The following is a 13395-nucleotide window of genomic DNA, read 5'->3' as shown; positions in this document are numbered from 1 at the left end:
GATAGCTCCAACGCCTCCCAGGATGCCCCTCAAGCCTGAATGCAAGCACCTAGCAACCTATCTACGAGAAGCCTAATATTGCTCCCTCAGCCCATGCTCCCGATCGGATGACTTGGAAGCCTCTCAAGTTGCATCTTTACACAATGACCAGCAACCCTCCTATTAGCCCATGAGCTCCTACACCCCAAGCTTCATATCGCCAATGAATTTTTGGTAGAAAGGTTCGCTTTGCATCCACTGCCATCGGGCTTGAGGTTGGTGAACTGTGGGTGGCTGGAGACCCGGAAGCACGAATTTAGAAGGTGCTCTGCTTGCGATATTGTGAACTACTATTCGCAAGCATGTTAGGCTCTAGATTGGCTTGATGAGCACAAGTTCAATTGCGTGCCAGGTGCAATAGATCGAGGACGGCAACGAGAAAGGAGATGACAATCAGTTGGATGACCCAGAAGGGGACAATTTAACTTAAAGGATAGATGGATGAAGTTCGGCGAAGGGTTCTAGTTTGAGCAGTGAGTACTTGGTCACATCAAGAAATGCAAAGATGAAGGGAGATGAAGATTGAAGAAAGCCAACAAAACGCGGCAAGTTGGCAACACAACAAAAGACGGTGGCAAAGAAATCGACAAGAAGCACACATGGTTTTCTCTCTCTACATTTTCTCTAAGGTTCTCACTACCTCAACAAGAGGACACGTGGTAGATAATAACTAACCAGGGTTAGTTAGAAGTACCCTTATCATTGGTCAAGTAACCCATAATAACTATGGTTAGGGTTAGGGTTAGTTAAAAGTGCCACATCACCAAGTGACAACTAAGCACAGAGGCCCTTACTAAGCATAGTGTGTAAGAAGCATGTGACTCCCTATGCCACATCATTGATTGCCCCTCTTCTTGATCAAAACTTTGGCAAGCCATAACTCACAATCTAGGAGGAATTTGCACACACTCCAAAAAGGAAAAGTGATCGTCTTTTTGAGCTCTACACCCCTGTCAAGTTAAAATCATTGTTCGCAATTAGACACTGCCAATATTGAAAGAAATCAATTGATAAGACCTTTGCAACAAATGACAAATCAAAGCATGAATGCACACATCGCTGTCGCAAGCATACAAAAAGCACAAGTGCATGAGATGACCATAGCACAAAGCATGGCATCCACACATAAAGCATTAAGGCACATGGTAAAACAAAGCATCATGCATCAAGCTACATCAAGCAAAGAAGACAACGCCATCGACATCAAGCATTGAGAAGCAACAACCTTGCCACCTTCAACCCATATGTTTGTAAATCAAACCTGACCACTTGAGAATAGCCATGCAAGCATCCAGGGGAGGATTTGATCTTGTAATATCCACACTTGACCACCTTAAGTAGCAATGTTTGCACTAAGGGGAGGTGATGGATTTGTAACTCACATCTGACCACCTTGCAGTACCCAATGGATCATGACACCAAGGGGAGGTGTTGAGATATGGTGCCATGAGCACATAGATTAAAGGCAAAGGTGTGTGCTAAGGAATGTATTAAAGTAGCCACCCTAGGATGTGGACTACATGATGTGAAGATGTGGATTGAGGATATCCACAAAGAGAGATGTGGATCAGAGGATCCCACAAGTGTTGACTATTCTATGGGCACTCTCTATATAAGAGGCCTATCATGTATAGTTGAGTACACGTGCACATTTGGAATAGATTGAGTAGTGCCTACCATATGTCTCTCATGAATTTTCTTCTATGGTTTGATCCCCCTTGATCTTTTGTTGATTCCATGTTGCACTAGGAGAACATGATCCACACTTTCACACAATGATAGTTAAAAATCAAACTTTATCACTCACAAATAGTTAAAAATCAAACATTGACTCAGTAGGGGCATATACTCCCTAGTTATCTCCATTAACCAAGGAGAATCAAAACAAACCTTTAATCAATCACAACCCCTTCAAACAACAATCTGCCTGAGACATAGCCTCCAACACCCAAATTATGCCCTACCTTCTCCAACCAAATTAGAGCAGTGTTATCAACTTACAACATATTAGTACTCTATTGAAATCCAAGCATGGGCCACAAGAGTAAGGTGAAAACAAACAAAGTGCTAGTGATCAACCTCCTCAACTAAATCCATAATAAAAGGAAAACACATCCATCAATGCTCAAGATGACTCATGCCTCTTGATCAAGAGGCAAAACTTGCATACAATAAAATGTTGAAACAACCATCACTAGGAAGAAATCTTCATAACAAATTTACCTTGAAAAGCCACATGGAGATCTCAGCAAAAGGGGCACATTAGCATCTCCAACAAAATAATGTACCTTCATCAACAAGTTACACATGGACACAAGACAAGGAGAGTCCTAAAACCCTCTTTCTTTGTATTTTTCACAATTTGAATAGGCAATAGAGGTTTACATACAATTCAAATCTATTTAAGAGTTATGAATCAAAAGGAGAGAACCAATGCGATCATTGACTTATTATAATAAATAATACATTACACAAATTTCCAAGTCAAGTATCATTTTGTGAATCCCTTGATGAGTTGTACATTTCAATAGTATACATTTCATTGGGATGCATCTCTTCCTTTTATTAGCATGATCATATAAAGGAATATGTATAGCTCAACTACTACCATGACTGCATGGTCATTAGCCATGCATCTAACAAAACATATGTGTTTGCACATTCATTCATGATGCTAGGTCTGAATTAGTTTCTTTGCAAAAAAAAGGCTACAAAAAAGGACTAACATTAAATTACTTGCACTTGATTCAAAGCACTATACCCTTTGTTCCATTACCTCAGGTTATAATACCAAACCTCGACCTCAAAAATATCTTGGGTTCTCTCTAGTAATGACTCTTGTATTGATACAAAATGCGCGTGGGTGCATTTTGTGACCATTGATGTGTGTGTGTTGGATTGAACATGTGTAAGTGAGAGATCTCAACAATGAAAGTGGAATGGATCAAAGGTGAAAGAGAGGGAGAACCACACAAGTTTTGGTGGTCCAGAACACCCTAATCTTTTATGTAATCCATATATATATGTGTGTTTTAGTATTGTACATAATCAGGGTTAAGGCACAGTGGTTTTTAACCCCCACAACCTTACACTTAAAGGCCAATGTGCCTTTAAGGGAGAACAACCAGTGGATATACTATCCAGTGCCCATCAATACATGACAATACTCAAACCACTGACTAGGTCGACTCATCTGCAGGGTTCTCATATCTGCAGGGTTCTCATCTGTATGAACCTTGACAAGCTCTATGTGCTTGTCCTCAAGTACCTCGCTGATGAAATGGTACCTAACCTCAATGTGTTTGGCCTTTGCATGAAAAACCAAATTCCCTGCTATAGCACTCATGGAATCACTATGCAATATCGGTACACCTATAGCATCTCTTCTCTGCCAAAGTGATGCACATTTCCTTAGTACCCTTCATGTACCTCATGATGCACTTAACTTCCTCCAAATGCCTCTTTCCTGGATTAGACATATAGCAGCTAACAACTCCCATTGCAAATGCAATGTTTGGTCTAGTAGCTATCATAGCATACATATACCTGCTAACAACTCCCACTGCAAATGTAATGTCTGGTCTAGTAGCTATCATAGCATACATAACACTCCCAACCACTAATGAATAAGGAACCTCAGCCATCATGGCCCCCTCCTCATCTGATTTGGGACTATCTTCTTGATTCAGTTTCACATATGGAGGCAATGGCTTCCCCCCCTCAATAGTGAAATGCTACAATACTTTTGTAACGAGCCAAAGAAGTTTCCTACTCCGGTCATACATGATGTGCATACCAAGAATATGACCTACAGGTCCCAAATCCTTCATGTCAAAGGCCTCATGCAACTTGGCCTTCAATGCATCTAGCTCATAAGTGTTCTTGCTAGCCAATAGCATATCATCCACATTAAGTTCCAGGAGTATCAGGCCATTATTCTTAGCCCTTTAGTGTAGAGGTAGTGATCAATCTCACTTCTTCTGAAACACTGGGATCGAATGAAAGCATCAAACTTCTAATACCATCTCTAGGTGCTTGCTTAAGGCCATAAAGGTCTCTTTTTTAGCTTGCAAACCAAATGTTCTTTACCCGTTTCTTCAAAGGCTTCTAGCTGTACCATGTAAATTTCCTCATGCAAATCCCCATGCAAGAAAGCTATCTTGACATCCATCTGCATAAGATCCATATCCTCTACTATCATAAGTCCAAGTACACATCTAAGTGTGGTCATCCTCACACCTCGAGAGAAAACCTCATCAAAGTCCACACCCTTCTCTTGTTTAGGCACATCATCACCTGTGACCTTCATCTTGTAGACCCATTTACATGCCAATGCTTTCTTTCCATGTGGCAAAGAAACGAAGTCCCAAGTCTTATTTTTCATGAGTGAATTCATCTCTGATTGCATAGCATACTCCCACTTGCGTTGATCCTCACTCATCATAGCACCTCCCTATAGCAAGAAGGCTCCTCACAATCAATAAGCATCACATAGTCTACCCTTGGAACAAATCTCTCAAGCAGTCTAAACACTCTAGCTGATCTTCTCAAGGGCATTTCAACTTGTTGTCCCGCCTGCATATGAGCCTCATTTGGCTCATCATTTCCATCAATAGATGATCCATCATCTGCTCTTAATTGTGTACATGTGGGAGTACTTGGTGGCACCATTTCCTGCACATTCGGTGCATGGACAGCTTGATGTTTATCAACATATGCGGATGGATTTACATCCTGGAAGTGATTCTCCTCGTTTCCACACCCCTCATGGGTGTCTTATGCATCTTCTTCTCATTGAAGACTACATCATGACTTTGTATGATCTTCTTTGCTTTTGGATTCCAGAGACAATAGCCCCTCTCTCCATTTTCACCATAACCTAGAAAGATGCAATTCCTAAACTTAGGATCTAGCTTCTTTTGAAGCTCTTTTGGCACATGTGCATATGCCTCACACCCAAATATACGCAAATGAGAGTAAGAGGGCTTCTTGCTACTCCATGCCTCTTTAGGAATACCACCATCCAAACTCTTACTAGGTGATCTATTGATCATATGCACTGTAGTCTTCATGGCCTCAGCCCAAAAACCACCAGAAAGACTTGCATTGGAAAGCATACACTGCAACGTTTCTTGAATGGTGTCGTTCATCTGTTCTGCAATGGATTTTGCTTTGGAATATGAGGGGATGTGAGCTTCCTCTTGATCCCACGTGTATCACAGAAATGCTGAAAGTCATGAGAGAGATACTATCCACCGTTGTCAGTCCATAAGCATTTAAGCATTCTACCTAATTGATTTTCAACCAAAGTCAACCATTTTTGAAATACTTGGAGCACATCGCTCTTTTGAGCTATCGCATAATCCCACACTTTCCTAGTTGCATCATCAATGAATGTCACATAGTATTCTCCCACCTAATGACTATGTAGGCATGGGACCACATACATTTGAATGCTCCAAATCAAGCCTTTTAAGCTCTTTCTTTTCCCTTCTTTTATGGATTGATTGTCTACTTCCCATAGAGACAATGCTCACAAAATTCAAAGTCTGAAAAACTCAAATACAGTACATACCCAAATGGCATAAAAGTTTCATTCCATTCTGGCTCATGTGCTCCAATCGACAATGCCACAAAGAAGTACTTAGCTACTCGGTTATTGCATGATGCTCCAATTTTGTATATGAAATATTTTGGAATATATATCACAGATAGTGTTCAGAAAGGATGGTTTTGATGTTTTGAAGGTTTTGGGAAAGTTTGGTGTTGGTCGAAAAATTTTGGTTTTTGTTCATTATGGTGTCGGCTAGATTTTGCGGCTTGATTTTGAGTTGGTTAGAGAAATAATTTGAAGAAACTTTGTATGAGAAAGTTTTAGATCTTGTTGAGTAGAAAAACTTTGTCCTAGTGAAAAATTTGTGGTTCACTCATTTGCATGCTTGTATGGAGGTCAGAAGTTGCTAACAAAGTGGTTTTGAGCTAAAAGTGCATCTAGATTTCCGTGTCAAGAGTTGCAGGCATTGGACGGAGGTCGAGATGGAAGAATTAGCCATGAAAGGTCAAATGCAAAGGGAAAGAAGAGGATCCGATCTTCGAGATGAGCTATTGAGCTTATCCATTAGATCTACAAGGCAAGCATGGTGAAGCTCTGAACAGAGCCGTTTTCATGCCTTTAATTTAAATTTAAAAAAAAAAAGACGTAGAGATTCCGTACGCGGAATTTGGGGGCTTTTGTCCGTCTTTTTTTGGAGTCGTGAAAGGTTATAAAAGAAGAGGAGATCGTGAGAAGGAGAACACACAATCCAACGCACGCATATCGAGGCTGCGCGAAAGAGAAGAGAAGGCATGCATATCGAGGCAATGCAAAGAAGAAGATAAGATCAAGATATTTTGAGAGTGAGAATGAGAGTGAGAGTGAGAGTAAGAGTGAGAGTGAGAGTGTGATTGAGATTTGATCATTCAATCATCTAATTTGAACATCTTCATGCGAGTGAGAGTGAGAGTGAGAGTGGGAGTGAGATAGCTCGGGGGTGGACGGGTGGTATCGAGCTCCTTCACGGAGTGATTCTTCTCCAAAATTATTGTAAAGACTCATCAGTTTGATTCATAGAGCAATCCCTCTTCTTGTTCATTCGTGATTATTATCTTGCTACAATTTTGATCGTGATTGTGAAAGAACGGTGCGTGACAAGTGGTATCAGAGCCCGGTTTCACTAGTAGACAACGAGGCAATTATGAAGAAACTAGAAGAACAAGATTCATTGATTCGAAGGCTAACCATGGAATTAAATAGATTGTCCAAAGGAAAAGGGTAGCAGATGATGGAGCTAGTGGTGGTGCTTCTGGCAGAAATTTAGAAGATGAAGAGGTCTATGTCGAGCTTGGTGCCGGGGTACTGAGCCGAAGGAGACAAAGAGGTAAGGAAGATGTTGCCGAATGTGCTCTTTTGCAAGTTTTTAAGAAAGTGAAACTCTCTGAATTTGATGGTGAGAAGAAGACTGGGGAAGATTTGGAAGCATGGCTCGAAGAACTTGAAGATTTCTTTGCTCTATGAGAGTTTGATGAAGCAGGAAAGGCTAAGATCGCGGCACTACAGTTACGTGGAGTTGCAAAACTATGGTGGAATTCGCATGTGCAAATCCGACAATGTCAAGATCAAACCATCACATGGACTAAATTCAGAACTGCAGCTGAAAAGAGGTATTGTTCTCCACATTATTATATGGAAAAGAAGATGGAGTTCTATAATTTTAAGCAAGTACAAGAGGGAAAACATAATCTCTCTGTGGATGAGTATAAAGAGAAGTTCCTGCGATTACATAAGTACGCACCTGAGGTCACAGGTGAAGCTCTTACTCACAAATTTGTGGAAGGGCTTAAGGAAGATCTTTTATATATGATGAAAGAAACATGATCAAGTGATTTCTTAGATGCTGTGGCTAAGGCCGAAAACTTTGAAAAGATAGAAGAATATAACTTAGGAAAGATAACAAAATCAAAGTTCATTCCAACAAGTCATCCTTTTCAAGGGTCACAAGGTTCAGGTATGCCTCAACGAAAACCTGATTATTCGAATATGCCTAGATTTCAAGAGAGGAGTAGCCAACCTGGGTACAACCAAGTGGGAAGGCCAAACTTTGATAACCAAAATCAGAATCAAAATCAAAATCAAAGAAATAAAGGAGTTTCAAATCAAAAAACCCAAGAAAACGCACCTTGGAAAAGTGATCTAGAGTTTATTGAATGGGCAAGAAGATTGGGATTATGTTTTTGATGTGGTGAGCAAGGTCGAACATTTGAGTGCCCGAATAAAGCGAAATTTAATTTTATGAAAGGACTAATGATGGGAGCAAAGACGAATCAGACGAATCCAACCATCGACGAAGCGAGGGACAAAGGTAAGTGCTTCGAACCTATGAGATGTATGGTATCTTCCACAACTCATATGCATGCATTTGTGATTAAAGTGATGGGGAAAATTGGGAATCAAAACATAAGTTTTCTTATTAACTCCGGTAGCACTCATTGTTTTATATCCCCGAAATTCCTCAAGACTCTAAACGTAGAAATTAGGGATCCAGAAGACCAGTCCAACTTTCTAATGGAAAATCACATTATACTCAAGGGCTTCTAGAAAATCTTTCCTTCAGTTTAGCACAAAGGAAGAATAAGGGAGATTTTTATGTTATTGAGATGGGGAAGTGTGACACTATTATTGGAATGGATTGGTTAAATGTAAACAAAGCAGTTATTGATTGTGGAGAAAGGACCGTTAGTTTTCTTAATGAAGATGGCAAAGATAAAATTATTCAAGGAGAAGAAAGAGATAGTAAAGCTTCTCTCATATCAGCCATGAAATTGTTGTGAGGAGTAAGACAGGGCTGTGACACATTCCTCATCTTTGCTGATAAGTTAAAGGAGGGAAGTGAAGATGAGACAGTACCACACTATGTTACAAAACTCCTTGAAGAATTTTCCGATGTTTTTCTTGATGATTTACCTGGGATGCCATCGCCTAGACATCTTGACCATGCTATAGAGTTAGAACCAGGCACAAGTCCTTATTGTCGGGCTCCCTATAGATTTAATGTGGATCAACTAAAGGAGTTAAAGCTTCAACTGGATGACTTGTTAAAGAAAGGGTTTATAAAGCCTAGCGTTTCTCCTTGTGGTGCTCTAGTCTTATTTCAAAAGAAAAAGGATGGAACTTATAGGCTTTGCATTGACTATACAGGATTGAATCGGCATACTATGAAGAATAAATACCCTCTACCTCACATTGATGAATTGTTGACTCAATTGAATGGTGCCACAGTGTTCTCTAAAATTGATTTGCGATCTGGTTACCATCAGATTCGTATTAAGGAGGAGGACATTCCTAAAACTGCTTTTAGAACTCGCTATGGCCACTAAAAATTTACTGTGCTTGCTTTTGGCTTGACCAATGCACCCGCTACCTTCATGTGTCTAATGAATGATGTATTCCGTGAGTATTTAGATGACTTCATTCTGGTTTTCTTGGATGACATTTTTGTATATTCCAAGAATGGGGAACAACATGAACAACATCTAAGGAAAACACTTGAAAAGTTACGGGAGCATAAACTTTATGGGAAAAAGAGCAAATGTTTCTTCGCTAAAGATAAGCTTGTGTATTTGGGTCGTGTGATTTCAAAAGATGGTATTCATATTGATCCTGATAAAGCAAGGCTTATTTCAGAGTGGCCTAGACCAAAAAATGTAAGGGAGGTAAGAGGCTTTATTGGCTTAGCACAATATGAGAGAAAACATATCAAAGATTTCTCAAAAATAGCCTCTCCACTTATTGATTTGACAAAACTTGACAAGCAGTTTATATGGACGGAGAAGTGTTAACAAGCATTTGATACTATAAAAGACAAAGTGGCTAAAAATTGTATTCTCAAGATACCTGAGATGGGTAAACCTTTTGTAGTGACATGTGATGTTAGTGGTACCCAACTTGGATGTGTACTTTCTCAAGATGGTCGTGTAGTGGAATATGAGTCTCAAAAATTAAGGAAGCATGAAGAGAACTATCCCATGCATGATCTCGAATTGGCTGCCGTTGTTCATGCATTGAAACATTGGAGACACTTTCTACTTGTTGGTGTAAAGTTCGAACTTCGAATGGATCATGAAAGTTTGAAGTACCTCTTCACTCAACCATTATTGAATAATAGGCAAAGAGGATGGATGAATCTTCTTTTCGAGTATGACTTTGAGATTAAATACATTGAGGAAAAGGAGAATACGGTGGCTGATGCTTTAAGTAGAAGACCTTTCGTGAATGCCATCACCCTTATTCGTTCTGATCTTGTAGAAAACATTAGAAATGAACTTGAACATGATGTTTTTTATGCACCTATTCTTCAAAAGATTGCTCAAACACCTTGTGAAAAGATTGAAGGAAAGTTTCATTTGGTGAATGGTAATTTATATTGCCATGATAGACTTTGTGTACCATGTGATTCACCTTTGAGATGGAAAATCTTGTATGATTGTCACGCTGCTCCGTTTTCGAGACATGTTGGATATAACAAAACATACAGCAAGGTTCGAAAATCATTTTATCGGCCTGCACTAAAGCATGATGTTCATCATTATGTCCAAGAATGCTTACAATGTCAACAAGTGAAGGTGGAACAACATAAGATGCCTGGTAAGATGCAACCTTTGGATATACCTTTCAGGAAGTGGGAATCGATATCCATGGATTTTATTACTAAACTACCTACAGCTTGAGGGGGATATGATACCATTTTTGTCGTTGTTGATCATCTTACCAAAATGGCACATTTCTTTTCTATGAAAAAGACTGATGGTGCTCTTGAGGTGGCTAAGTTGTTTGTGAAAGAAATTTTCCGATTGCATGGGATGCCTAAAAGTATTGTGTCAAATAGGGATTCCAAATTTACTTCTAATTTTTGGAAGGCCACATTCAAAGCAATAGGGATGGAGCTTAAGATGAGTACAGCTTTTCACCCACAAATAGATGGAGAAACTGAAAGGGTTAATCACGTACTTGAGGATATGCTTCAAATGTATGTCAATGAGAAGCAAACAAATTGGACTGAATTCCTATCCTTAACCGAGTTTGCTTATAATAGTTCATGGCATAGCTCCATTCAAATGACTCCATTTGAAGCCATGTATGGTCAAAATTGCCACACTCCTGTGAATTTTGTGGATCCTCAAAATAGAGTCGAAGTGTCTAGACAAATGCTTGAGAGGATGGATGAGGAAGTGAAACTGATTCGGAAGAGCATTCAAAGAGCACAAGACAGGCAAAAGCATTACTATGATAAGAAGCGGTCTTTCTGTGAATTTCAGATTGGGGAGATGGTATTTCTGAAAGTAATACCTAAACGCAGTAATCTAATTCTTGGGAAGGATAGAAGACTCACTCTCATTTTGCAGGACCTTTTAAAATCTTAAAGAGGGTGGGAATGCTTGCATATCAACTTGAACTGCCTGAGAACATAAAAGTGCATCCTGTTTTCCATGTCTGTCTATTGAAATCTTATGTTGCCATCCCAACTCATATTTTGCAGGACAAGTCTAGGATCATGGAGGATGGGACTTCGAAAGTCGAACCTGAATATATATTGGATAGGAACACGAAGCGACTTAGGAATAAAACAATAGAAGAAGTTTTGGTTAAGTGGGATGCTTATCCTATAGAAGATGCTTCATGGGTAGACTTAGATGCCTTACTGAGTTTCCTTCATTTAAACTCTAAGGACAAAGTTCCTAAAGAGGGAACGGATGTGATGCTCCAATTTTGTATATGAAATATTTTGGAATATATATCACAGATAGTGTTCAGAAACGATGGTTTTGATGTTTTAAAGTTTGGTGTTGGTCAAAAAATTTTGGTTTTTGTTCATTATGGTGTCGACTGGATTTTGCGGCTTGATTTTGAGTTGGTTAGAGAAATAATTTGAAGAAACTCTGTATGAGAAAGTTTTAGATCTTATTGAGCAGAAAAACTTTGTCCTAGTGAAAAATTTGTGGTTCACTCGTTTGCATGCCTATATGGAGGTCAAAAGTTGCTAACAAAGTGGTTTTGAGCTAAAAGTGCATCTAGATTTCTGTGTCAAGAGTTGCAGGCATTAGACAGAGGTCAAGATGGAAGAATTAGCCATGAAAGGTCAAATGCAAAGGGAAAGAAGAGGTTCCGATCTTCGAGATGAGCTATTGAGCTTGTCCATTGGATCTATGAGGCAGGCGTGATGAAGCTCCGAATAGGGCCATTTTCATGCCTTTAATTAAAAATTTATTTTTAGAAAAAAGAGACGTCGAGATTCCGTACGCGTTTGCTATCAAAAGCGCATGCTAAAAGAAGATGAAAAGCACACACACACTTTTCGAGAAAAGCTATTTTTGGCCGAATTCGGGGGCTTTTGGCCGTCTTTTTTTGGAGTCGTGAAAGGCTATAAAAGAAGAGGAGATGGTGAGAAGAACACACAATCCAACGCACGCATATCGAGGCTGCGCAAAAGAGAAGAGAAGGCACACATATCAAGGCTGCGTGAAAGAGAAGAGAAGGCACGCATATCGAGGTTATGCGAGCGAAGAGAAGGCACGCATATCAAGGCACTGTGAAAGTGACTAGCGCACACGAATCGAGGCAGTGCAAAGATCAAGATATTTTGAGAGTGAGAGTGAGAGTGAGAGTGAGAGGGAGTGTGATTGATATTTGATCATTCGATCATCTGATTTGAACATCTTCATGCGAGCGAGAGTGAGAGTGAGAGTGGGAGTGAGATAGCTCGGGGGTGGGGATGGGTGGTATCGAGCTCCTTCACGGAGTGATTCTTCTCCAAAATTATTGTAAAGACTCATCAGTTTGATTCATACTGCAATCTCTTTTCTTGTTCATTCGTGATTATTATCTTGCTACAATTTTGATCATGATTGTGAAAGAACGGTGCGTGACATTGCAACAACATCATCAGACACCCCTAATACATGTAAGGGATATAATTGTAAGAAAACAATACAATGTCTGTGCTCAACAGATAACAAGATCTCGTATGCAAGAGAGAAAAGTAGATAGTATAGAGAATCAAATATTTGATTACTATAAAACTGATACAATAGATGGCGCTGCCTCCCAGCTGTGTGCTCCTGTGAGAGAAGCTTTGATGGCATGCTGGAAACAGTAGAGGACGGAGGCTAGATGCTAAGGAATCAGGGTTGTTGTAGCCAGTGATGAAATGGGCTTCACGGGCTTATTCTTATATAGCCACCAGTCTTAGTCGATTAGGCTTAATTAGGAGATCAACCCAGTCTGCCCAAACCGGCCGATTAGAGGTCGGCCGAGATAGGCCACCGACCACACGATAGAATCGGTGTGCAAAATAGAGCAACTAACCTACGATGTCCGTTGGGCCCACAACCATCCAAGATCATCTGGGGTTCCAAATGGGCCCCGCAACCCGAGAGTGGGCTACCCCGGGAAATGCTCTATCTACCATCAATGCGGTCAGTCATGGGATGCCTTCCCACACTTGCATGTAGCCTAGTTGGCAGTGTGCCAACTCTATCTGAATGTGTCCAACCATCAGGCCACACATGGCTCCCATCTAGTGTCCAAACCAGGACCTACTAGATAACCAAGCTATTCAAATGCCTTCTCCTCATATGGGGGGCTTATAAGTAGAGTTAACTAGTTCCCGCATAGTTACACGAGAGTGAAGCATTGATATCTAACAATAATGTCCCACACTTGGCACCTCTTTCCAAAACCATAGAGCCCTTCTGAATTTTCCACCTCTTGCTAAAACCAAAGGTGGTCTAAAGACCAGCATCATCTAGCTGACATGTCACTTG

The sequence above is a fragment of the Dipteris shenzhenensis genome, chromosome 12 (genome assembly GCF_047967505.1).
Source record: "Dipteris shenzhenensis isolate YYH24624 ecotype China chromosome 12, Dip_SZ_1.0, whole genome shotgun sequence".
NCBI classification, from domain to species: domain Eukaryota; kingdom Viridiplantae; phylum Streptophyta; class Polypodiopsida; order Gleicheniales; family Dipteridaceae; genus Dipteris; species Dipteris shenzhenensis.
Note: the sequence above shows the minus strand (reverse complement) of the source record.